We start from the raw sequence: 27382 nt of genomic DNA on the forward strand, positions 1-27382 counted from the left end.
AACCAGTTTCTCCTTTATCCAAGATGTGCACCTCACCATCCTCAGAAGAGCATGCTTTCTCCTTGAGGTGTACTCTACTGTTACTTAGGGTCTTCCAGTGGCGTAGCAATAGAGGGTGCAGAGGTAGTGATCGCATCGGGGCCCTTGGGCTAGAGGGGCCCCGTGGGGCCCACCCTCAACCACAGTATTAGCTCTTTATTGGTCCTGTGCTGATAATATTCACTTCTATAGATGCTTTGAATGGGGGGGCCCAATGCAAAACTTGCACCGGGGCCCATAGCTCCTTAGCCTACGCTACTGGGGTCTTCAATGCACAAATCTTTGCACTCCTCTGTACTGTGTATAGGCGTTGGATCCTCAGGATGTGCATGTTTCTGTTTCAGTGTGTTGCTGGTTCTGAATAAACAGCAGGATGCAATATTGATAAAGATTCTCTGACACCTGCTATGTACAGTTTACTACAACTCCATCATTTCTAATTTTTACCTTTCGTTACTCTGTTCCTTTTTTTTTCTTTTTTACCTGGCTGCTGTTTTACAAACTCCTAGTCTGAATAGACAGGAAAATGTTTAGCTTCATTCAGGTGTTTATTCCTTGTTCTTTGCTTCTGTGCTGGTAGTAATTATCTCAGTTCTAATAACACCCAGCTGGTGTTTTAGTGTGTGGAGAGCGTAAAACAGGGGATACTGGTCTGTTTGGCTAGATTTCCTGTAGTCTTCTATGTCTAGCTATTTCTAGCTCTTTGTTTAAGGCTTCTTGCACACCAAGACGTTGTGTTAGGTGGCACGTTAAGGTCGCATAACGTGCACCTAACACAACGTATGGTGCTGCAAAAGCCGACGGTAGAGTGAGCCGCGTTAGGCTGCTCGATGCCCATAATATCTCCCAGAGTGGCGCTGATTGGCCAGCGGGACCACGTGATGCGGAGCGAGACACTCCGCATCACGTGGTCCCGCCGGCCAATCAGCGCCCGCCAGTGCAGTGAATATTAAGTAGCCATGTGCGCGGCTACTGTAGCTGGCTCTCCCCGCCTCCTCCGCCCCCCACTGCGCATGTGCAAACAGTCTAACGCGGCTATAGCCGCTCCAACGCCGTAGCATGCTGCACTTTGCACAGGACGTGCAGCGTTACATGTAACGCAACGTGGGCTGTGTGAACAGCCCACTTGTGTTACATTGCTGTGCGTTGGGGGAGCGTTACAGGCGCACTAACGTGCGCCTGTAACGTCTTGGTGTGCAAGCAGCCTTAAGCTAGTCATACACTTATAGGGCTTGATTCACTAAACCTTGATAACTCAAATATCACATGAAAAGATATCACACCTTATGAAAAGATATCACACCTTATTGGAAAGATATCACACCTTATCAAAGTTATCACACCTTATGGAAAGATATCACCTTATCAAAGTTAATACGCCTCATCAGAGTAGCATAGCTTGTTAATTGGCAATGGCACTCGTCCTGCCCTGAACCCCTGCAGGTTTGTAGCGCTCGCTATGCTACTCTGATAAGGCATGTTAACTTTGATAAGGTGTGATATCTTTCCATAAGGTGTGATATCTTTTCATAAGGTGTACTAACTTTGATAAGGTGTGATAACTTTGATAAGGTGTGATAGCTTTTCATAAGGTGCACTAACTTTGATAAGGTGTGATAACTTTGATAAGGTGTGATAGCTTTTCATAAGGTGCACTAACTTTGATAAGGTGTGATAGCTTTTCATAAGGTGTACTAACTTTGATAAGGTGTGATAACTTTGATAAGGTGTGATAACTTTGATAAGGTGTGATAACTTTGATAAGGTGTGATATCTTTTCATAAGGTGTGATATTTGAGTTATCACGGTTTAGTGAATCAAGCACCTAGATTGTACCTATGTGGCAAATAAAAAATTGTAATCTGATCAGAGAGGGGTCAATTTCTACTACATACAGCACATCTTTTTTCAGTAGAGTTCAAATGCAATGCAACACTATGGCCCATCCATCGATCACTGATCCTGCCCCTGCTTCTGTCCCATCCAATCAACAGCAATTTTCCATCCAGTACGATTGATAGCTTCAATCAATTTTGGATCAAAATTTCATCAGTCAGTAAAGTTGGGGCAATATGTTATTTTTTTTTCTCTTGATGAAAAGGCAAATTAATAAAAAATGCAAACACACAACTATATAAAACATGCAAAAGCAAAATGCATACAAAACGTAAATCCAAAAGCACAAACACAGAGAAAATGCAGAAACGCACCTGTCTTAAACCACATGCCTTAGGCTGGGAGCACACTTATTTGAATCGCATGCATTTTTCCGCATAAGGGAAAATGCATGTGAAATAACATATAAGTCTATGGACCGCACAAAACAGCATTGGTGTGCATTTTCCAATGTGATTTTATGTGGTTTTTTTTTTAAATTACAGAGCAAGTTCCTCTTTTCTACAATATTGTATGTGATTCGCATACAATTCTTTCCTATGGAGCATCAAAAACGCATATGTCTGTAAAAAAAAATAGATCTGTACATAATGTACAGTTGATAAGGTAGATTATTAAAAATGCAAATGCATGAAAATTACAAATCCAAAAATGAAAGAAGCAAAGAAAAATGCAGAAACGTACATGCTTAAAGTGAACCCGAGGTGGAAATAAACTGATGAGATAAAGTCTCGTTATGTTTACTACATTCCCGAGAAGGTACACACAAGACAGAAGCTGACACTTCCATGCTTAAGAATTAACTTGTTCAGGCAGCAAAGTAAAACATCCTGGTTATTAATTTGTTTTGTACTGTACATACACGTTTATCTCATCATATCACATGTCGCCTGGGGTACACTTCAAGGCTATGTTCACATTATAAATCATCAGCGCTATTTCAAGCGCTGAACGATTTATTTGCGATTTTTAATTGCCTTTCCCTGCACTTCCTAAGTGCTTTTTTAAGCCCTTTTGCAGAGCAATATTTTTTCACTTCCTGACGTCTTTTCACCCGGAGCATTATACAAAGCGCTTTTTCAAGTGCTTAGCGAATTCCCTATACCTTCCATTGAGCCAAAGCGCTCAAAAAATGGTACAGGCAGCACTTTTGTAAGCGGATCGCAATCAAATCGCTTACATGTGAACACACTCATAGGGAATTATTGCACAATCGCCAGCGCGTAAAAAAAACACAAACGCTCGTAATGTGAACAAGTCCTAAGGGCCCTTTCTCACTTTTGCTGGCATCTGCCAGCATTTGGACCACATTTCGCATGCGTAAAGTGAAAAAATACTGCCGACTGTTCATCTTTTTTTTCCCCCCTGCACATGAATTCAGAAGCAGCCTATTGATTTCAATAGGCTGCGATTCCCTCTCCTACTTCTCATGTAGTAAACCGCTGCAAATCACTCCAGTGAAAACCAGCCATTAAATCTGCATGCTTTTCTGCATAGACACGTGTTGTCCCAGCCGACTATGGTAGAGATATTGTGGTTTTTGGTGAGGACTTTGGGTTGAGGATAGACACTGACATGACTCTGTAAAGCACTGTTGAAAATGTCAGCACTATATAAATGCATAATAATGATTACCTTTTAAAAAAATGCTACTTAACTCTGTCATGCAATCCTCTGCTTCACTGATCCAGAATGAGCAGGTGTTCTGACGTTATTTGCTAAATGCTGTCAGTATATTGAGTAAAGATGAAAGTTTTATTTACATTATAAACCGCCAGTGCTATTGCAAGTGCTGAGCGATTTATAGAGCACTTTTCAAATTGCTTTTCCCTGCGCTTTGCGCTTTTCTAAGCGCTTTTGCTGAGCGATTAGTTTATTCACTTCCTGCTGTCAGTCAGGAAGTGAACCCTTTAACCCGCAAAGGGAATAAATACAATGTATTTATTCTTAAAAACAATTCAAAGGGCTTTTTCAAGTGCTTTGCAATTTCCCTATACCTTCCATTGAGCAAAAATGCTCAGAAGATAAATTTAATAAAACCAAAACACGCACACGTGAACACTCATAGGAAATAATTGCACAAGCGCTTTTAGGGCGATTTCTAAAATCGCCAGCGCTTTAAAAAAATTGGAAACGCTCATAGTGTGAACAAACCCAAAGAGTAGCTAAATTGAAATCATGCAACACATTTTATATTACAGAATTCATTTTCTGGGAATCTGGGGTAACCTCTCTCTCAAATGCAAATGGAAACCTCTTCTGGACCTTTGTAACTGAAATCTAAGCCCTGTTTACCGCCTCTTATCACTGCCAGAGAGTAGATTTCAGTTACTTGCCTCCCGTCACTCTCGCCACTCTGGCATCGCTGCAGTCCACTTGCTTAGCTGTCCTAATGAGAGTTGAGCACTGAAGGCCGGTCAGGAGTCGATTTCATTGGCACCTGACCCTGTGATCCCTGTGAGCCAACCACAGTTATCACCCCTTGAAACCGAGCAACCAAAAAGTCTCTGGTCCTCAAGGGGCCAGAGACAGCTGGTACTCAGTGGCGTAACAATAGGGGATGCAGAGGTTGTGACCGCACTGGGGCCCTTGAGCTAGAGGGGCCCACTAGGGGCCCTCCTTTATCCATCGTATTAGCTTTTGATTGGTGCTATGCTAATGATGAACACCTCTATATGTGCATTACATAGTGGTAAACCTCAATAAACTGTTTCTTTACTCTGATTACACCTCTCTGACACTGCAGCTGTCCTGGATAGATTTTGAGGCTCCATATAAATGGTGCCTGGGGCGCCATCTAAAACTCACACTGGGGCTCCAAGCTCCTTAGTTACACCACTGTTGGTACTGAAAGGGTTAAACAGGATGTCTACAGTATATCTATGCTGAAGATTTTAAGGACACATTCTGCCCTAAATGTGTAAGCATTTCTTTGTGACATACTGAAACTTAGCACCAATGTTGCTTTTCTGCATTCTTTCTTGAACTGTAGAAGACAAATATTTCTTTTTCACAAGCAAGAACAATTTCCAGTGCTGCCCCATCTGCCAATGCCCTTTACAGGACAATTATTCTCACAGGTAAATAAAGCAGAGGCAGCTTAAGCATAAAAACAACGTAACACGTAAAGTAGTTAACGCAGATCTGAAGTGATTTAAAAATGATAAGCCCTGTGCGCATATGGTGAGGTCTACGACTGATACGCACTGCTTTTGAAAAATCCCTGTAATTTTACACAGAACCAGGAAATTGCTGGATATGTGTAGCTAAAACCCTCTGGTTCTGGTAATTTGAAATCTGACCTGGGGGATCAAGTTAGAAAGTTGAAATTTAATAAGTATGTTTTCTAAACAACTGTGACAAGCAGGGCTTCGGTTTATTTTTAAAATTACTGCAGGCACGCTTTAATTATATACTGGTACACATGAAAAACGATTGCTTAAAAAGAGCATTATTATCAGTTGACTTAAAGTGTTGCTGGAGTGGGTCCATACTGATGAATGCAGTGTTATATCCTTTAACAGAAGTGTAAAATGAAGATGTTTCTTTTATTGTTTTATCATGATAACTTTCTCTTTCCTCTGCCACTGTGACAGGAAAGCTGCACTGAAACCAAACTACCAAAGTAGCTGATTGTGCAGTTTAGCTTAGCAGGGAATGGGATATGATTCTTAAATATCCAAGGCAAAGATGCACCTCCTGTATCCAGGCCTATGCACGGCATCACCACTTGTATCCCATCTTGAATAGCAAAGGCCTGGCCAGGGTTGGATTTACCATTAGGCACTGTAGGCCCATGCCTACAAGCACCTGACGATGAAAACGCATCTCACTCCCCTCCCCGAGCACCTTTCTCCCTCATTTCCTATGCATAAAAATGCAAATGAGAAGTTACTCACCCTGCTCAGTCAGAGGCACCTCTAGCTACTTAATACTGAGGTTCCTCTAGCTACCTAATACTTGGGGGCACCTCTAGTTACCTAATATTGATAAAATACTTCTGGCTGCCTGACACTAAGGGACACCTGTAGCTACCTATGATGGGCAAGGGAAGTAAGGGAGAAGTGACAGCTGGGCCGGCCAGCACAATTGTGGTGCAGTTTGGTGGGGGTTTGTAGGTTCATGGAGGATGAAGTCTAAGGTGCCAGGACATCTGTGCCTATAGGCTCCTGTGTGGTAAATCCAGGCCTGGGCCTGGTACAGATGCTGTCAGCCTCAGTTGCTCCTTTTCACCAAATTTGCTGACAACATTGGATGAGTGTGTACTTGGGCTATGCTATGCAGCACATGTCTGCTGTGCAAATGCAACCTCCTTAAAGTAAACATGTGATCAAGACAGCTCAAGCATTCATACTTACCTAGGGCATAATCCAACCCCCTGTAATCTGTGGGCTCCCTTAGTGTTCATCCGGTCCCCTCCATTCGCCCGCTGCCAGTCCCGATAGTCGGGGACTACTGCACATACTCTGCTTGGCTTTGCACCTTCTTGGCCACGCTCCTGTGGCCAGGAGCATTCTACGCCTGCCCTCTCAACTAAAGGTGGTAACTGCACACGTGCATAATGCTCCCAATCACGGGAGCATGACCAAGGAAGTGTTTGGACAGGGTAGCACATATACAGTAGTCCCTGACTGGCTCATGCTTACTCCCGGAGAATGAACAAGACTAGATGGACACTAAAAGCGCCAACAGACTACAGGGGACTGGAGGAAGCCCCATGTAAGTATAAACCCTTGTGTTGTCTTCGTCACAGGTTCTCTTTAACCTCTCCTTACCACTGCACCCAATGCTGGTGCTTTCATCACCTCTACCTTAGCCTGGCCCTGCAGCCAAGCTATTCCTTCCGGCTACCTACATAATCACGTATGATCCTCTTCCTCTTGTCAACTTGTATAGTACCTTTTTACATAATTTCAGTAGTGTTGGATTTAAAGACCGGCCTCAGTGGCTCAGCACAAGGAGGGAGCCTGAACATAAAATATAGTGGCTAATGCGCATGAAATCCAATCTGCATTCATAAAAGGTAGGCTGTAAAATTGAGCTGTTAATGGAATAGAGTAACTGTTATCCAATGGAAGGTAGCCCAGGAGAGCATGCTATGAAGTACAATATAAACCTGGACCAAGATTTCAGGCATTACATCTGCTCTTGGTGTTGCATAGAGGTCAGATGATTATTTATGTGCAGCCAGGAAGTATGGCTAAGACGTCCAACTGTAAACATATTATTTGTAGCTTTCATGTTACTGTCTGTATCAAAGGGATGAAAAGGTTATCATGGAAAAAATACAGCAAATAGGTTTTCATTAAACAATTCTGTTAGTGGATATAACAGTGGGTTCATCTCCATGTATTACTTTAAAGCCAGAAGCATTTTCAAGTAAAAATGTTGAGCAAAAAAAAGAAGGAACTGTATATATTTCAGACTTTACTATGCTTTTCTGTGTTTATACACTGATCAGTCACAACATTAAACCTCTGACAAGTAACATGAATCACAAGGGGAGGCTGCTTTACCAATGCACAGTAAAGGGGTGATCACCTGTGATTGCCTGCGTGTGAAAGTCCGGAAAGTTTTTGATATGCAAATGTTACAAATTTCAAAACCCAAGGTAAGCAACTAAAAGCACACCTTCATAGTACAGTCCAGTGGCGTAGCTAAGGAGCTGTGGGCCCCGATGCAAGTTTTACAATGGGTCCCCCAAGCACTCTATACATAACAATTGAAAAGGTGCACCAAAACCTGCCAATGGCAACCAAAGTGTGAGAGGTGCAAGAAGGGGATGGGGAATAGTTTGTTAAGGATTACTACTATTCAAAGTATCTATAGAAGTGATTATTATGAGCACAGTAGCAATAGAGAGCTAATACTGTAGTTAAGGGAGGGCCCTTTGGGGCCCCTCTGGCCCAAGGGCCCCGATGCGGTTGCAATCTCTGTAACCCCTTTTGCTACGCCCCTGGCACAGTCTAAGCCACTGCATTCAGGTTGCAGTCTCCCTACTGACAACGCAAGTGAAAATGCCTCTTCTTTCACCCTCTAATTCTTCTCTTTCTTTTACAGAGGCTAGATAGTGTACTGGTTAAGGCTTTTGCCCTCTGATACAGGAGACTCGGGTTCAAATCTTTTCTCTTCTTGTTCAGTAAGCCAGCACCTATTCAGTAGGAGACCTTGGGCAAGACTCCCTAACGCTGCTACTGACTATAGAGCACATCCTATTGGCTGCAGCTCTGGCGCTTTAGCCATTTGAGTCCGCCAGGAGAAAAGTGTGATATAAATGTTATTTGTCTTGTCTTCAGGGGCAGAATAGCAGCAGTGAAGCATTAAAAAAAGAGACTTGCGTCTTCAGGCTCCACCAGCGATCTATGGTTTCCAAGCGTCCCTGTCTCCATGACTACAGCACCCTCTCTCGTCCCGTTACAAGATGAGAGGGTGCTCTTATCATACAGATGGGGATGCCTGGAGAAGATAGATTGTCAGTGGAGCCTGAAGAGGTGAGTCATGGCTCTTATATGCTCCGCAACTGCTACTTTACATGTGAAGGAGTGAACTACATCTGGCTACTCGTACTGGGGGGGGTCCTTCTGTCACCTATAATTGGGGGGCTAAGTCTTGGTAATCCTAACATTTTGTATAGCGCTTTTCTCCTGCTGGCCTCTAAACGCTCAAGAGCTGCAGCCACTAGGATGAACCCTGGTCTCCCATGTCAAAGGCAGAGCCCTTAACCAGTACACTTTTCAGCCACAGCATAACTATACAAAGGAGGCTACCTCTGACTACTTATACTCGGGGGGAAAGTGAACTACAACTGGCTACCCGTGGGGAAGTCCTTCTGGCTACCTATACTTGGGGGAGGGGCTAATTCTGGGAGCCTGTACAGAGGAGGCTACCTCTGACTACCTATACTCAGGGGGGCGGGGGGGCGTTATAACAACAAATATCACAAGTAACACAATGTATACACCCATTTATCCTATTTGTTATAAAATGAGGTAAAATGTCTGCAGATTTTTCCATTTTGTAGACATGTTGATAGGGACAAAACTGCAGTGCAGAAAGTGGAAATTTGAATGGCACTTCAAATGATCATATGAAGTAATTTGTACACTGAATGAGGTTATACAACTTGTCATTACCATGTACGTCAGCAGCTTAAACAAAACTGAGCGTACTCTATTTTGAATGAAGCCACATAAGTTGTTTGCCATGCAGTGCATTGTTTGTGTGGCCATTTTGCTGGTTTATGAGAGGATAACATATTGTCAGGCGCAGCTTAGGTTTTGTGTCTTGTATAGCTCTGATAAATGTGTTGTCCTGTTTCTGAAACATAGTACTGTATTGTGCAGATGATGTGGATGTTCACTATCCTAATCTAGGATGTACACCAGATTAGTCTAATGCTCAATAAGCAGTGGTTTGCTCCAGTACTGTCACAATCATTGAACTGGAAAAGGGATCCTACGGATCCCCTACAAACTCACTAAATGTTTTCTCCACTCTACATATGGAGAATCTGCACACTCACCCATAGCATGGGCTCTGCTCACCCTACCTAGTGGTGATCTATTCCTCAGCGAAATCCACAGTTTTAATGTCTTTGACATACTCTAATATCGCTGCTATTACCCAGGGATGATTTAGAGAAGTCAATTTACATAAACAATGGGCCATATGCAACTAATTTTTTCTTCTGCGTTTTCTCCTAGTAGACAAATTTTCATCTTCGATTTAGAATAAGTTTGCAGCACTTTGCAATGGAAAAAGTACCAAAAAGTAGTAGAAAAAGTACTATCAAAATTATTTTGAGTACTTTTTTTTGCTTGCTGGTGGTTTAAAAGGCATTTTATCAACAAAGTTGTAAATATCACCTAGGAGAAAACTCAGGACAAAAAAAATTTGATTGCATACGGGCTAATGTTTTGTTGTAGATGTGAGAAAAAACGAATGCATACATTGGGAGAACATCCACTTTTCAAGCCCTGACAGATTCAAACTTGGGACTGTAAGGCTGCAATGTGGGAGTTCTAGCTGCTTAGCCACCTTACTGCCCCAAAATTGTGACATTTGTGTGACCGTTTTGCTTATGTTATAGTAAATAGACTAATTTACAGTATCCCTGCACTGGCCACACAGACTCACAGAATGATAGAACCACCACCATATTGTAACGATCTGCTAGTGTGTGGGAACACTAGCAGACAGACAATTATCAGACGTGTCTTACAGACAGTGTCAGTAGAAGGCAGTACTAACACTGAGTACAGATCAAGAGAATGGTCAAACAAATCAGGTCGGCAACAGATCAGATTGGCAAAGGTACAGAATCAGCAGGCAAAATCTAAGTAAGTAATCAGGCAGAGGTCGGGAACAGATCAGATTGGCAGAGGTACAGAATCGGTAGGCAAAGAGAAGTCAGAGAAACAGGCAGAATTCAAACACAGTATAATCAATATATAATAAGCTGAACTAGTATGGAATCCCCAGGGTCCTGCCGGTTCAAGCCACACACGGACTGACTAATTCTAAAGGTACTCATAGTACTTTGGGCCCCTTAGCGCACCTAGGCTGCAAAATAGTGTCACATGTGGTATCACCGTATTCAGGAGAAGTAGTATAATGTGTTTTGGGGTGTATTTTTACACATACCCATGCTGGGTGGGAGAAATCTCTCTGTAAATGGACAATTGTGTGAAAAAAAAATCTCATTTACAGAGATATTTCTCCCACCCAGCATGGGTATGTGTAAAAATACACCCCAAAACACATTATACCACTTCTCCTGAGTACGGCGATACCACATGTGTGACACTTTTTTGCAGCCTAGGTGCGCCAAGGGGCCCAACATATAACCGCAAGTTAGTGGAAAATGACACTTTGTGAACCAAAAAAACAATAAAAATCAATTTCCGCTAACTTTAGACAAAAAATAAAATCTTCTATGAACTCACCATACTCTTAACGGAATACCTGGGGGTGTCGTCTTCCTAAAATGGGGTCACTTGTGGGGTTCCTATACAGTCCTGGCATTTTAGGGTCCCTAAACCATGAGGAGTAGTCTGGAAATCAAATGCCTCAAAATGACCTGTGAAATCCTAAAGGTACTCATAGGACTTTGGGCCCCTTAGCGCACCTAGGCTGCAAAAAAGTCTCACAGATGTGGTATCGCCCTACTCAGGAGAAGTAGTATAATGTGTTTTGGGGTGTATTTTTACACATACCCAGTATTTTTTTGCAGCCTAGGTGCGCTAAGGGGCCCAAAGTCCTATGAGCACCTTTAGGCTTTACAGAGGGTGCTTACAATTTACCACCCCCCAAAATGCCAGGACAGTAAACACACCCCACAAATGACCCCATTTTGGAAAGTAGACACCCCAAAGTATTCAGAGAGGGGCATGGTGAGTCCATGGCAGATTTTATTTTTTGTTTGTCACGTTAGCAGAAATGGAAACTTTTTTTTTTTTGTCACAAAGTGTCATTTTCCGCTAACTTGTGACAAAAAAATAAAATCTTCTATGAACTCACCATGCCTCTTAGTGAATACTTTGGGATGTCTTCTTAAAATGGGGTCATTTGGGGGGTATTTATACTATCCTGGAATCCTAGCATCTCATGAAACATGACAGGTGCTTCAAATTGGGGAAATTCACTTTTTGCACCATAGTGTGTAAACGCTATAACTTTTACCCAAACAAAAAAAAAAATCCAATAAGTGTCTATTTATTGATCAAAGACATGTAGCACAATAAATTTAGACAAAAATGTATATAGAAATTTTACTTTTATTTGAAAAATGTCAGCACAGAAAGTTAAAAAAAAAAATCATTTTTTGACAAAATTCATGTCTTTTTTGATGAACATAATAAAAACTAAAAATCACAGCAGCAATCAAATAGCACCAAAAGAAAGCTGTATTAGTGACAAGAAAAGGAGGTAAAATTCATTTAGATAGTAGGTTGTATGACCGAGCAATAAACCGTTACAGCTGCAGTGGTCTGAATGGAAAAAAAGGTGTTTTAAGACTGCAGTCCTTAAGTGGTTAAAAACCTTTTTCTGCTGATTGTGATTTGGTGTGAGGGTTGCAGTAGGTTTGCCCAGAATGGGGCACATACCGTAAATATCTGATGGCAGCCCTGGTTAGTGGGGTGGAGACACTGGGGAAATAGACGAAGGGGTTAGCAGATGAGGCAATGAGCTTCAAATTAAATGAACGTACAGTAAGCTATTCTCCATGTAAAATCCAGTCATTATTTCTAATGTCATGAAAACATTCACTTATTGGACAAGGAATCTGTTAACAACATAAACATCCACTGACATCAACACAATACTTAAAAAATAAAGTCAATATTAGAACAAGGAAATTTTTAGTGGGACTGCATAGGAGAAGCAATCAATGACGGCTGTTAAAATGATAAACAACTTCAAAAGCATGATGACACATTAATTAGAATTCTGTAGGATATATTTTGCTGCACCTACTATTGTCTTTAGAAAAATGATAATTTTTGAATGTTTTATTGCTAGGGATAGACATTTTATTCCAAGAGATGACCCTCATGCTCATATAACTACTGTGTCAACTGCAGTGTCTAGTCATATTCCCAAGTGCAGCAGCAGAAGACATTTAAGGCCTAAGGGGGATTATAATATTTTAGATTGTTTCACTTTCAGAGAATGAATCTTGGCCTAAGAATTGAATATTACGGTGGCGTAGTGTTTAGCGCTCTTGCCTTGCAGCGCCGGGTCCCCAGTTCAAATCCCAGCCCGGCCAACATCTGCAAGGAGTTTGTATGTTCTCCCCGTGTCTGTGTGGGTTTCCTCCGGGCACTCCGATTTCCTCCCACACCCCAAAAACATATAGATAAGTTAATTGGCTTCCCCCTAAATTGTCCCTAGACTACGGTACATACACTACACAATATAGGCATATGACTATGGTAGGGACTAGATTGTGAGCTCCTACAAGGGACAGTTAGTGACAAGACTATATATACTCTGTACAACGCTGCGGCGCTAATACAAATAATAATAATATTGAATGAAACATAGAGGAACCTCCCCATCTACCTTCAATATCTGTGCTAAATGTTTACTCCAGTTTTCTCCACTTGTTGTGGCAAAGCCCCCTCCAGCAAACCCACCTTTCTCAACTTGTTTTGGCAATACCGCCCCTGACCCCCACCCCAGCAGACTTTTGGAAACAAGTAGTTAACTTCCTTCATGATGTCATGGGTTTCCCTGTGTCTTTAGATTTTAAAATCTATATTTAACATATATTTGAAGAAGATACCCCTAAGCATGACAATTGACAAAACATTAATGGTTGAGACACTCTTTGCTGCCAAGCAGTGTATAGCTTTTCGCTGGTTATCTCCAGTTAGCCCCTCCTCTGATGACTGAAAATCTAAAATAAAAGCCACTTTACCCTTTAAACATTTGGTATACAAGCATACGGTTTCCCCCGAAATATTTTCTTGTGTCCAGGGACAGGTGGATTACTAATCTGAATATTTAGTGACTTACTTTTGAACCTTTTCATTTTCTACCTGTATTACTAAATTTATATACTCTTTTCTTCTCCTCAACTTTGAATACGTGATGACCTTGATTAAGGCTATGTATTGTACAATTACCATGTACTTTGCACTGATACAACAGTTTACTTTTACACTGTCTTTCTCTGCTGTAATATTTTACTGCTCAAATTAACCTTTGGTTAACTAAAAAAAAAACACAACATAAAACATAGAGGAACCATTAATTAATAAGATTATAAAAAATTATCATATTTTCCTATTTCTTAGGATAGAAGAACAGTTAATCAACTACCCAGTCCATTGAGATAGTCACACACCTCAAGGGAACAGCTGCTGGACCACTTCAGCCAATTGGTATTCTCAAGGAAGGTTCAGACACTGTAAATCAGGACCCATCCATTCATTGTTTCATGACAACATCAACAGCATCTGATTGTTTCTGGGCCATACAGGGTCACCTTAGTCAATATTGTATTTTGTCATTTGTCCTAAAAAATGGAACTCTGCATGGCCCTAAAATGATTGTCAAGATGGTGTTGACGTTGTGATGGAATAATAAACAGATGGCCCTTGATTTCAGTGTGTGCACCTTCTTTGAGGAGAAAAATTAACCAACCAGTACAACATGTTGACAAAGTGATTCTCTGGACCTGGGAACCCAAAGAAACTGTTTGTTACAGTACTAGTGTTGTAGTTTATTAAGTTGTAGTGGATATTATTATTATTTATTTATCACAAACAACTTCTGTGACTCTATACAATAGATGTTACATACAGATGTTACACATTGATGACACAGAAAATTGATGAACACAAAATCAAATTGGCTTATGGAATATACATAGAGGGAAAATATGTTCATTCATTCATTACACATAAGTAAGGAAATATTAGGAGAGACCCTTAACCTATCAAGCATAGAAGCTAATGGGGTGAAGAAATAAAAGCAACGGGTGAAGGAAGTGGGGAAAAATGGTGATAATGTGGCAGTTGATGACCGGTTAGATAGAGTGGTGTTCCCCACACTGTCCTCAAGGCCCACCAACACTGCATTTTTTTTCAGGAAATCACACATATTCACAGGTGGGGTAATTAGTGTCTCAGCAGTGCTGATTAACTGCCTTTGTGGATTTCTACAAAACATGAATTGTGAGTGGGCATTAAGGATGGGTTGGAGAATACTGGGCTTGAGTATCCTGGTTAAGGATTCTTCATTCTTCAAGAGGCAAGATTTCAGGTTGCAGTTGAAGTTAGTAAGGGCGGGTGGGTTCCGAACATATACTGCAGACGCGGATGATGAGAAATGGTTGATAGTGGATGACAAGTAGTGGCAGCCGGTGGGTGATGAGTAGTAGCAGATTGTAGATAATGAGTAGTGGCAGATATTGGATGACAAGTAGCTACCGTAAAGGATGTGTCATGCTTGGGGGGTATACTTTCAGCGTGTGTCAGCGTGTGTGCTCAAGACTATGTAGCTGGGTAATGGAAGAGGCTTCACAGGTGGCCACAGGAGTAATGAACAATGAAGCAAGATTGCCCAGAGTAACTGCAGCTCTGGGCCGCCTATCACGCTAGATGCTATGTGATACAAGACACAACAGACGTAGTCGGTAACAGGTTTGGGTCATACACGATAGATCTGGCAGTGGTACAGTGGACTAGACAGAATCAGAGTTGGTAATAGGCTTAGGTCATACACGCTGCGGTACAAAGGACTAGACGAGAGAATGGTCAGTAAAGCTAAGGTCATATCTAATTCAGTCTGGCAGTCGCATTGCAATACATTAATTGAGTAATGAAAGTTGCATTAATATACAATGGCTGCTTAGTGCAACGCCACACTAATCCTCAGGCTGAGTAACAAGACAAACAACAGACAGACAGACGGAACGCTTTGCCAATCTAGTCGCTGTCCCAATGACGGCAAACATTCAGACAAGACAAACCGCTAGGAGCGTAACTAATGGCAACCGCTGCAACAGTTACGTCCTCAGGAACAAGGCAAGAAGGATAACTACCAGTCATCAGCATGGTGAAAGCAGTCTCCAATTAGCAGGATAGTGGACTTCAATGACCCACCGCGGGTTCAGCAAACATCCAGCAGGCATGGAAATACAAAGCAAGGCAATCGCAATACTTTCACAGCATGGCCCCAGCAACAACTCAGGAAGCTGTACGCTATGTCTGGCGGTGTCTGAAATGGGAGGCAGACTTTTATGTGGACATCAGCCAATGGATGCAGGCATGCAAATTCCCACACAGCTGAATGGTAATCACTCAATCCTGAGCTAGCTTGACCACAAGCTGCCAGCCGACTGTGAAAAAGGAATCTCATAACAAATACATGCAATATTATATACATGTAGGAAATCCAGGGCTATCTGGCTGCAGTTCAACTGCAGCAAGCAATAGGAGGAATCCTGACAGCATCCCAAACTGCTCTGAACTGCAGAGTGATTTCAAATGACAATGAGACTTATTGCGAATGCGCAACCGAATGTAAGCAGATAAGTCAGAACTGCCCGGTTGCAGTGGACAGAACATGCTACAGGAGAGATCCTTACAGGGTGATGAGTGGTGGATAGGACATGATTACAAGTAAAAGGAACCTGTGTGTGGTTGGCACTGCGTGTAATTTCCATCTCTGGAGGCAGGGATGAGCTTCCGAATTCCGCGGAAGTGAAATTTTCGAAATTCCGACGGAATTGGGGTTCCCGCATCGGAACACGGAACACGGTAAATGGCAAGCGGTAATCGGACTATGCGGAATACCGTCAATTCCAAATCGGATTTTTTTGACCAATCAGGAGATGCAGAATTATTTGACCAATCATTAACAGCGGAAGGTTACCGCGCTAAAAATAACGTTTTTCACATGCGGATTTTACTGATCACCGTATAAATATGCGGAAATCCACAAAAAAATTCGGAAAGTGTTATTTAAACGGAAACATACTGTCCAATAGTATTCTTCATAAATTCACACCAATCAAAGTCCCTAGCAACCAGATCCTAGCTACCTATCAGAGTCTATCCCACCCCTCTTGTATATAAGACAGACTGATCCTCATGTCTTGCGTGGGTTTCAGTTAGTGGAGTTTTGTCACAGAGAGAGCTGTAGTTATTTTGTTCTGCTGTGTTCTGCTTATGTGACATTTCTGTGTGAATAAAAAAGAATATAGTGAGTGAGAGTAGTTAATAGATAGCTTGTAGTGAGAGACAGATTGTAGTGTGATATAGTAGACAGTGTAAGAGTAGTTTGAAGTTATAAGATAGCTTGTAGTACTAGTGAGTGAGAGACAGATTGTAGTGTGATAGATACAGTAGTGAGAGTAGTTTGAAATTAGTAGATAGCTTGTACTAGTGAATAACACAACATACAGAGCCATATTATCAAACAGATATCGGGCAAACAAACTATATGATTAGAGAAAAACAGAGCCCATCTGTATAATGACATAGAATATATCATAGAAAAGTTGTAAACCTGCTAGTGCAGATAAAAAATCATCAATGATGCTTGTTAGGCATCAAGGAGTGAAATAAATTAAATAAACAAGGTGAACCCCAGGAAAAAAACGGGGACAAAAACCATTCCATTGTTGCCCTGGCTTTATGTTTAGGGTTGTTGTCCTGCTGGAAGGTGAACCTCCACCCCAGTTTCAAGTCTTTTGCAGACTCCAAGAGGCTTTCTTCTAAGATTGCCCTGTATTTGGCTCCATCCATCTTCCCATCAACTCTGACCAGCTTCCCTGTCCCTGCTGAAGAGAAGCACCCCCAGAGCATGATGCTGCCACCACCCTATTTGACAGTGGGGATGGTGTGTTCAGAGTGATGTGCAGTGTTAGTTTTACGCCACACATAGTGTTTTACATTTTGTCCAAAAAGTTCCATTTTGGTCTCATCTGACCAGAGCACCTTCTTCCACATGTTTGCTGTGTCCCCCACATGGCTTGTGGCAAACTGCAAACGGGACTTCTTATGTTTTTCTGTTACAATGGCTTTCTTCTTGCCACTCTTCCATTAAGGCCAACTTTGTGCAGTGCACAGCTAATAGTTGTCCTATGGACAGATTCCCCCACCTGAGCTGTAGATCTCTGCAGCTCATCCTAATGTCACCATGGGCCTCTTGACTGCATTTTTGATCAGCGCTCTCCTTGTTCGGCCTGTGAGTTTAGGTGGACGACCTTGTCTTGGTAGGTTTACAGTTGTGCCATACTCCTTCCATTTCTGAATGATCGCTTGAACAGTGCTCCGTGGGCTTTGGAAATCTTTTTGTAGCCTAAACCTGCTTTAAATTTCTCAATAACTTTATCCCTGACCTGTCTGGTGTGTTATTTGGACTTCATGGTGTTGTTGCTCCCAATATTCTCTTAGACAACCTCTGAGGCCGTCACAGAGCAGCTGTATTTGTACTGACATTAGATTGCACACAGGTGCACTCTATGTAGTCATCAACACTCATCAGGCAATAGGCTTGATTCACAAAGCGGTGCTAACCCAGTTAGAGACTTTAGGCGTGATAACCATTGCACCACGCTGGTGAAAAGCCAGTTTAGGCGTGATAAGTTTAGGCGTGATAAGTTTAGATAAGTTTAGATCGCATGCAAAGTCCAGCACGCAAAGCAGCGCCATTAAACTCTATGCGAAGTGCACCAGACTTTGCTAGCGCAAAACTTTTAATCAGCTGTGCACTGCGGTGCTAACCCAGTTGGTGCTATAGTTATCACGTCTAAACTTATCACACCTAAACTTATCACGCCTAAACTTATCACACCTAAACTTATCACGCGTAAACTGAGTTTAGGCGTTATAAACGGCTTTTCACCAGCGTGCTAACTGTTAGCACCGCTTTGTGAATCAAGCCCAATGTCTATGGGCAACTGACTGCACTCAGACCAAAGGGGGCTGAATAATTACGCACACCCCACTTTGCAGTTATTTATTTGTAAAAAATGTTTGGAATCATGTATGATTTTCATTCCACTTCTCATGTGTACACCACTTTGTATTGGTCTTTCACGTGAAATTCCAATAAAATTGATTCATGTTTGTGGCAGTAATGTGACAAAATTTGGAAAACTTCAAGGGGGCCAAATACTTTTGCAAGCCACTGTAGCTTGTACTAGTGAGTGAGAGACAGATTCTAGTGTGATTGGGAGAGATAGTTTGTTGTATATTAGTGTGATAGAGGAGGTACATTAATTCAAGTGTAGTGTGAGTGTAGTACTAGTGAGACATATCTGTCAGATTGTAGTGTGCAAGAGAGTTTGATTTAGCTAGGAGAGTAAAATTCATTAAAGTAGTGAGTGTTAGAATGTAGTGTTAGAAAGGGATTGCTGTAGTGTGTCACAGAGAGAGAGAGAGAGAGAGAGAGAGAGAGTAGTGTAGTGTAGTGTAGTGTCGGGTTTTTTTCATCTTTCCTGATTATCCTTCATTTCTTTTTTGATTTTGTTTTGCTATAATTTTTTTTTGCTATTTGAATTTTATTTTGATTCAATTTTATTTATTTTTTGATATCTGTTTGGGTATTTAACATTAATATAGTTTCTCATTTTATTTAGTTTTAGATTTTTTTTTTCTTTTACTTTTTGTTTCATATTTATTTTTATTTACAGTTTGATTTTTTTTTACTTTAGAAAAAAAAAAAGTAAGATACACTTAGTTCTTTTGCCCCAAAAACTTTTTAGTGATTTTTTTTATCACTGTTCAGTGTTACAGACTTTTTTGTGTTTGTAAGCCCCTAAGTCCCTTTTCCTCAAATAAAGGTTTTAATTCCATTTGTGTCCCCCTACATAAAATATATTTAAAAAAATGAGGCACAGCTGTGGCAGTTTCAGCAGCAGGAGTGATGGTAGACGAGGGGGGTCCTTTTCTGGAAGCCAGCAGCAGGTAGGGCCCACCCCATCATTACATCTACCTGAAGAAACTGATCAGGTGGAGGTTGTCCCTGGTAGCAGCAGGGGAACTCCCCTGATCAGTAATATTTTCCGAACCACTGGGCACCGCATCATTGGCAAGCAGCAGGCGGCCTCAGTGGTTGCATAGATTGGTGTGGAACCCTCCACGCAATCCGAAGAACTAGTGTGTAGCGACAGCAGTACCACTAGTGATTTTACTTGCAGGGAAGACTCTGTGACAGCTGGTCATGTTGCAGAGTCTGGCTTCTCCCCAGATCTTGTGGAGGATGAGGAGGAAAACATGGCACAAATGTGGGATGAAGACCTGGAGGAGACCATGGGACCAAACTCGCAAAACTTGGTGGAGGCTGTGGTGAAGGAAGTTGCTCCTGTTTTTCTTCATCCAGTCTTCCACCAGGAGTCCGAATTGGAGTTTGTGTCCCAGGCCCCCAACAAGAAATCCGTCCTCCGCAGTCGACCTCAGAGGTGTTTCAAGGCCAGGTAGAGGGCCTATCATTGGATGCACCTCTTTTGTCATGGCCCCAGTTCGACGTGGAGGACGATTTGTCTTGTGAAGATGATGACGTGGGCGACCGAACATGGACGCCAACTGGTTCACCTACAGGCAGCAGTGACGTTGAACCAGTTAGGCGTCCATCGTTCAGGAGGGTGCATCAGGTGGAGTCAAGGGAGGGCATGGACTCCACTGGTGGTATGGTAGGCAAACATAGCAGTAGCTTGGCCAGCAGCCTGCATCAGCCACATCATCTGTGAACACCCAGTCCCATGCTGGTCAGCGACCTGCTAACAGCAAGAGTGGGTCGCGGTCCTCCCGAGCATGGGACTACTTCACTGTGCACTCGTAGAATAAGTAACATGCGGTCTGTAACGTCTGCAGTGTATTGGGGAGCAGAGGGAATGAGTCAACCAGGTTTCGAACATCTGGATTGCGTTCCCACCTGAAAACCAGTCATATGGTGCAGTGGGACTTAATTAATCAAGGAAACAAGGCTAAAGGCAGCAGTGCACAGAGGGCAGCAGGAGGAGAAGCAACAGTTACTCTCAGCCATGGCTATTCCCTCTGCACGCCAGGCTGGTGGCGGCAACCAGACCTTGGTGGTGTCCACCTCATCATCTACATCACCAGCTGTCTCCTCCCCACAATACTTTGCCGCCCAGCACCAGGCCTCTCTCCCTGAAATGATTTCACGGAAGAGGCCTCTCCCCCCTAATGACCCAACAGTGCTCTGCAATAATGGGCTTTTGGCAAAGTTGTTGGGCCAACAGCTCCTGCCCTATCAGTTGGTGGAAAGTGCCCCCTTCCGCCAACTCATGAGCTGTTTGACTCTACAACCATTACTTTTCTAGGGTTGCTATCCCTGCCCTACACCGGGATGTAGCTGAGTGTGTATCCCTGTCGTTAGACCATGTGGTTTGTGGAAGGGTGCACCACACTACTGATGCCTGGACCAGCAGGCATGGGCAGGGATGATATTTGACGTTTACAGCTCACTGGGTCACCCTCCATGGGGCTGGGGAGGGTGTGAGCTGTGGTGCGGTATTAGGTCTGGTGGTGCCGCCCCAGGGGTTCAAGGGAAGGCCCGTCTCCCTCCCTTCTGCCACCTCCTCTGCCTCCCAGCAAGCGGCCACGCTCTTACGCTAGCCTTCAGCACCAACGTTGTCAAGCTGTGCTGAGGATGGAGCCTCTGGGACACAGGAGTCTCACTGGAGCTGTTATCCTGTCTGCCTTACAGGAGCAGATCCAGGAGTGGCTGACCATCCAAGATCTGTGGACAGGTAATGTGGTGTCAGACAATGGCACATTCTGGTGGCTACACACACGTGCCTTGCCTTGCCCACGTCCTCAACCTCATTGTCCAGAGGTTCCTGCGAACCTATGAGGGTTTGAGTGACGTGGTGCTTTTGGCACGTAAAGTGTGTAGCCACATAAGATGCTCCGCAACCGTGTCCTCAGCCAAACTGCAGCGCATCCACAGCTTGCCGCAGCACAAGCTGATTGTTGACTGCCAGACGCGGTGGAACTCCTCCCTCTACATGTTGAAAAGGTTGTCGGAGCAAAAAATGGCGGTCATACATTACCTGTCCACAGCGGCCTCCTCTCATGCGTCAAAAACGCCACCGGAGAATCTTACTGGGGACCAGTGGCGGCAGATCGGTCAGGTCTGCAAAGTTTTGGCACCCTTCGATCAGGCTACCAAGGTGGTCAGCGGGGAGCACTGCAACATTTCCCAAGTGCTCCCCCTTGTGTTCATGCTGGACAGGACACTGGGCCACCTGATCGAATTAGCGGAGGAAGACCATGCTGGGGCCACCGGGGGAGAGCCCCAGGATGCTCAGGCCCAGGAGGAGGTGGTTGGAGAGTGAGGGCCTGAGCAGGGGGGAGGGAAAATTGACCAGGGTGGGACGACCTTGATGAGCAGCAGGAGCATGAAGCTGAAAATGCCCTCATCGACAGCCAGGAATAGGTGGACAGCAGGCATCTCTTCCCCATGGCTGCACAGATGCTCCTCTGCCTCAGGAAGGACCCCCGGATCATTAGACTTAAAGTGAGGGATGATCTGTGGGTGGCCACCATTTTGGACCCACGCTGCAAGGGGAAACTGGGGGAGTTAATTGGAACTGCCCATCAGTTGACCTCCCGGATGATGAAGATCTGGCAGGATCTGATCAAGGGAGTGGAGCAGGTCTTTCCACCCCCTGAAACCCCGGTTTCCCATGCTGAGCCAGCTAGTCACAGCCAACAGAGGTCTGGTGGTGGTACAAGCAGCAACCCCACCTGACCTGTCAATCTGCTGGCTGTGATGAGGAGATTTTACAAGCCCTATTCACCCAATACTTCCACCAGCAGCACCATCGGCAGCAGTAATCACCACCAATGGCTGGTCCGCATGGTGAGTGACTACTTGGGGTCAGCCAGTGCTGATGACCCCATGAAGAATTGGGTGAAGAAGCTGGACACCTGGCCTGAACTCGCTCAGTACGCACTGGAGGTTCTGTCATGCCCTGCCTCCAGTGTGCTTTTTGAGCGGGTTTTTAAAGCAGGTGGGGTGGTCACTGACAACGGGACCCGTCTGTCCACTGAAAATGTAGAGACTTATGGCCCGTACACACGCCTGACTGCAGGCAACGACAGGTCTGTCGTCACCTCCCGCTGGGCGGGCGTTCCAGCGACAGTCCGGCGTGTGTACAGTCTGTCTGCAGACTGATAAGGCTGTTTCTGAGCGATCCGCCCGGCGGATCGCTCAGAAACAGCCTTATCAGTCCGCCGACAGACTGTACACACGCCGGACTGTCTGCTGAAAACCCGCCCAGCGGGAGGTGACGACGGATCCGTCGTTGCCTGCAGTCAGGTGTGTGTACGGGCCTTTACATTCATTAAAATGAGTCCTGGATCAGTGACCTTTTCAAAGCCCTTGTCACTGATTCAAATTTACCAGGATTTTTTTTTTTCAGCAAATTTATCATCTGTTGCTGCATTTATTTAAAAAAAATTTAATAACTCTGTGTGGTGTCCGGGTTGAAAAATGTGATGTCCGAGTTGTGGTAAGGGCCCAACTGTGGCTTCACGAACGCTGCCTGGAACCTCTGTATTTTCAAAAATTCATGAAAAAGAAAAAAAAAAAGATAACTGCTGGGGTGCCACAACACACACATTTGGCTGCCAAAAATTTTAATCCCTCTGCTGCCACAAACATTTTTTAATAAAATTACCACCGTGCTACCACCGTGAGGTGCCATGGTCTGCTACTACTATATTGTCTGCTGCTGCATTTATTAAAAAAAAAAATCATAACTCTGTGTGGTGTCCAGGTTGAAACATGTGATGTTCGAGTTGTGGCGAGGGCCCAACTGCAGCTTCACGACCGCTGCCTGGAACCTCTGTATTTTCAAAAATAAAAAAAAAAAATATAACTGCTGGGGCACCACAACACATACTTGGCTGCCAAAAATTGTAATCCTTCTGCTGCCACAAATTTGTTTTAATAAAAATTACTGCTGTGGTGCCACCGTGAGGTGCCATGGTCTGCTCCTACCACTATACTGCCCCCCCCCCCCCAAAAAAAAAATTCTGCTGCCGTTAACTCAGCTACCTGCCGTTATACTCTTCAGCCCAGGTCTCTCGGGGGCGGAGGTCTGGGTACTTTGCTGCCGTTTCTTGCTGCCTCGAAAAAAAAACAGACTTCTGCTGCTGCCAACTCAGCTACCTGCCGTTATACTCTTCAGCCCAGGTCTCTCAGGGGCGGAGGTCTGGGTACTTTGCTGCCGTTTCTTGCTGCCTCGAAAAAAAAAACCAGACTTCTGCTGCTGCCAACTCAGCTACCTGTCATTATACTCTTCAGCCCAGGTCTCTAGGGGGCGGACTACACTTTATAGAGAATTTATGTGTGCATCAAACCAAGTAACACCTGACAAATCTGGCTTTGCAAATTTGGCCCAATTGGCTATTCACGAGACATAGCTCATGCAAATATGCATTTGCTTTCGCATGCCAAAGTTTGCAGGGTTAAAACCAATACCGCAAAGCGGTTGCCCTGCGGGAATTAGTTCATGCTACATTAGCACTATCCAGGAGCGCCACGCGGAGTCTTCCCAATGCCCCCATACAACCAGGGTGCTGTGGGGCCCCAAGCTCTCTCACTGCCTGGAAACCACAGTGGCATCCCGGAGGGGGAGGCTGGGAGGTGCAGGCGACCCCCCCAAGCGTGGCCAGCGCCGGGAAGAGCTGCCCGCACCTGCCTCCCAAAATTTAAAAACAGGCACTTACCTTAACGCCCACTGCGTTCTGCTACATGAGCACGACCTGGGAGCGGACACATGAGAAAGAAGTGAAGCATGGGCCACTCCAAGCTTTGGAGCTCAGAGCTGGCTTTCACACAACACTCCAGGGAAGGGGGGGGGGCGCAGACAGCTCGCTCCAGGGCTCTCACCTCCTGGAACAAGCCATCCACCACCCGCCTCCCAAGGGGGATAGAAATGAAACACTACACTTTATACAGAATTTATGTGTGCATCAAACCAAGTAACACCTGACAAATCTGGCTTTGCAAATTTGGCCTAATTGGCTATTCACGAGACATAGCTCATGCAAATATGCATTTGCTTTTGCATGCCAAAGTTTGCAGGGTTAAAACAAATACCGCAAAGCGGTGGGAATTAGTTCATGCTACATTAACACTATCCAGGAGCGCCACGGGGAGGCTTTCCAATGCCCCGATACAACCGGGGTGCCATGGGGCCCCAAGCTCTCTCACTAGGGGGCGGAGGCCTGGGTACTCTGCTGCCGTTTCCTGCTGCCTCAAAAACCCCAAAAATACTTCTGCTGCTGCCAACTCAGCTACCTGCCGTTATACTCTTCAGCCCAGGTCTCTAGGGGACGGAGGCCTGGGTACCCTGCTGCCGTTTCCTGCTGCCTCGAAAGAAAAAATACTTCTGCTGCTGCCAACTCAGCTACCTGCCGTAATACTCTTCAGCCTAGGTCTCTAGGGGGCGGAGGCCTGTGTACTCTGCTGCCGTCTCCTGTTGCCTCAAAAAAAAAAAACATACTTCTGCAAACGGGCCGGTCTGAGTATTTCACAATCTGCTCAGTTATTGGGATTTTCACGCACAACCATGTCTAGGGTTTAGAAAGAATGGTGTGAAAAGGGAAAAACATCCAATATGCGGAAGTCCTGTGGGCGAAAATGCTTCGTTGATGCAATAGGTCAGAGGAGAATGAGCCGACTGATTTAAGCTGATAGAAGGGAAACGTTGACTGAAATATCCACTCGTTACAACTGAGGTATGCAGCAAAGCATTTGTGAAGCCACAACATGCACAACCTTGAGGCAGATGGGATACAACAGCAGAAGACCCCACCTGGTACCACTCATCTCCACTACAAAAAAGGAAAAAGAAGCTACAATTTGCACGAGCTCACCAAAATTAGGCAGTTGAAAACTGGAAAAATGTTGCCTGGTCTGATGAATCTCGATAGTCAGAACTTGGCGTAAACAGAATCAGAACATGGATCTATCATGCCTTGTTACCACTGTGCAGGCGAGTGGTGGTGGTGGTGTAATGGTGTCAGCAATGTTTTCTTGGCACACTTTAGGCCCATTAGTGCCAACTGGGCATAGTTTACATGCCACGGGCTACCTGAGCATTGTTTCTAACCATGTCCATTCCTTCATGGCCACCATGTACCCATCCTCTGATGGCTACTTCCAGCAGGATAATGCACCGTGTCACAAAGCCTGAATCATTTCAAATTGGTTTCTTGAACATGACAATGAGTTAAATCCATTAAAATGGCCCCCACAGTCACCAGATCTCAACCCAATACAGCATCTTTGGGATGCGATGGAACGGGAGCTTCGTGCCCTGGATGTGCATCCCACAAGTCTCCATCAACTGCAAGATGCTATCCTAGCAATATGGGCCAACATTTCTATAGAATGCTTTCAGCACCTTGTTGAATCAATGCCATGTAGAATTGAGGCAGTTCTGAAGGCAAAAGGGGGTCAAACACCATATTAGTATGGTGTTCCTAATAATCCTTTAGGTGAGTGTAGCTCTTAATTTTACACAGCCAGACCAACCCTACATGTAGGTAGCTTGTTTCGGACTATTGGTCCTCATCATCATCAGTACATGGCAGGGATTAATATGTCGATATGAGGTAGGGCTTGGACCAGTACAACAGAGTAACCAAACAGATCGAGGTTGACCCAAACCATTAGACATGTATAGAGAGAAATAAGACATGGTGAGAATAGTCAGAGTCAGAGTCAACCAACAGACCAACTCCAAAGAACTACATCATCTTGGAGAATCAGGACCACATTATATCCTTCTTTTCCCTGCAATCTGTGCAAAATATTCGTGGAACTGCTCTGCCTCTTCCCTGTATGCCAAAACTCTCTGCCGCTGAACCTCTGCTTCTGCCTCGGCCGCCTCTCTCTGGTGCACCATTGCAGCAACATGCTCCTGAAATAGAGCTTCTTGGTGCTGCAGGCGCTGTTCATATTCAGCCCATTGCTGCTGCAGTTTGGTTTCAAGGTCTGACTTCCACTGTTGTAATTGTGCAACAGTGGAAGTCAGATCCTGCACTTCTTCTTCCAGCTGGGCAACACAGGTGTTCTCATTTTCTGCACCTGTAAATGAAATGATGTAGACAATTTCAATATTACACTATGCATGAACAATAATTAATAAAAAAAAGTAAAGCGCAATCATATATAACTGCAACAATGTGCGTCTTACAATGATCAAATCATCACTCGCAAGTTTTTGAAAATATAAGTAAAATGATGAAGGGTTCTGCCAAACAAATACTTAAAGGATACCCGAGGTGACATGTGACATGATGAGATAGACATGGATGTGTACAGTGCCTAGCACACAAATAACTAGGCTGTGTTCATGTTTTTCTTTCTCTGCCTGAAACAGTTAAATATCACGTATATAAGTGGCTCACTCAGTCCTGACTCAGACAGGAAGTGACTACAGTGTGACCCTTCACTGGTAAGAAATTGCAACTATAAAACACTTTCCTAGCAGAAAATGGCTTCTGAGAGCAGGAAAGAGATAAAAAGAATCAATGGTTCATAGATTGTAGCTCTGGCATACTTAAATGATTGCGTCACTGATCAAAAATAATAAAAAGTTAAAACTTAAAAAGTAGATTTAAACGTAAAATACAACTGGAAACCCTTAAAAGTCGTTTTTTGGCGAAGGGAGACAGATACAATCGTTTATTTCATTCGTTTATTTTCACCCCGGGTGTACTGTAATGTTATGCCAACTGCTTCCAAAATGCCATTACAACACAGCAAAACATATTTAAAGCTAATGGAACCTCTGGAGTCCTGGGAAAATGCAAGCTGCAGGATTCTCACGAGGAATGCATAAACCTTTTATTCAGCATTCCATAACCAGTTTTAAATAGCCAATATGCCTGCAGTGGACACAAATGTATAATTTAGAAAAAAAAGTGTTGTTTACTAATGAATG

The sequence above is a fragment of the Hyperolius riggenbachi genome, chromosome 1, assembly GCF_040937935.1.
Source record: "Hyperolius riggenbachi isolate aHypRig1 chromosome 1, aHypRig1.pri, whole genome shotgun sequence".
In the NCBI taxonomy this organism is placed as follows: domain Eukaryota; kingdom Metazoa; phylum Chordata; class Amphibia; order Anura; family Hyperoliidae; genus Hyperolius; species Hyperolius riggenbachi.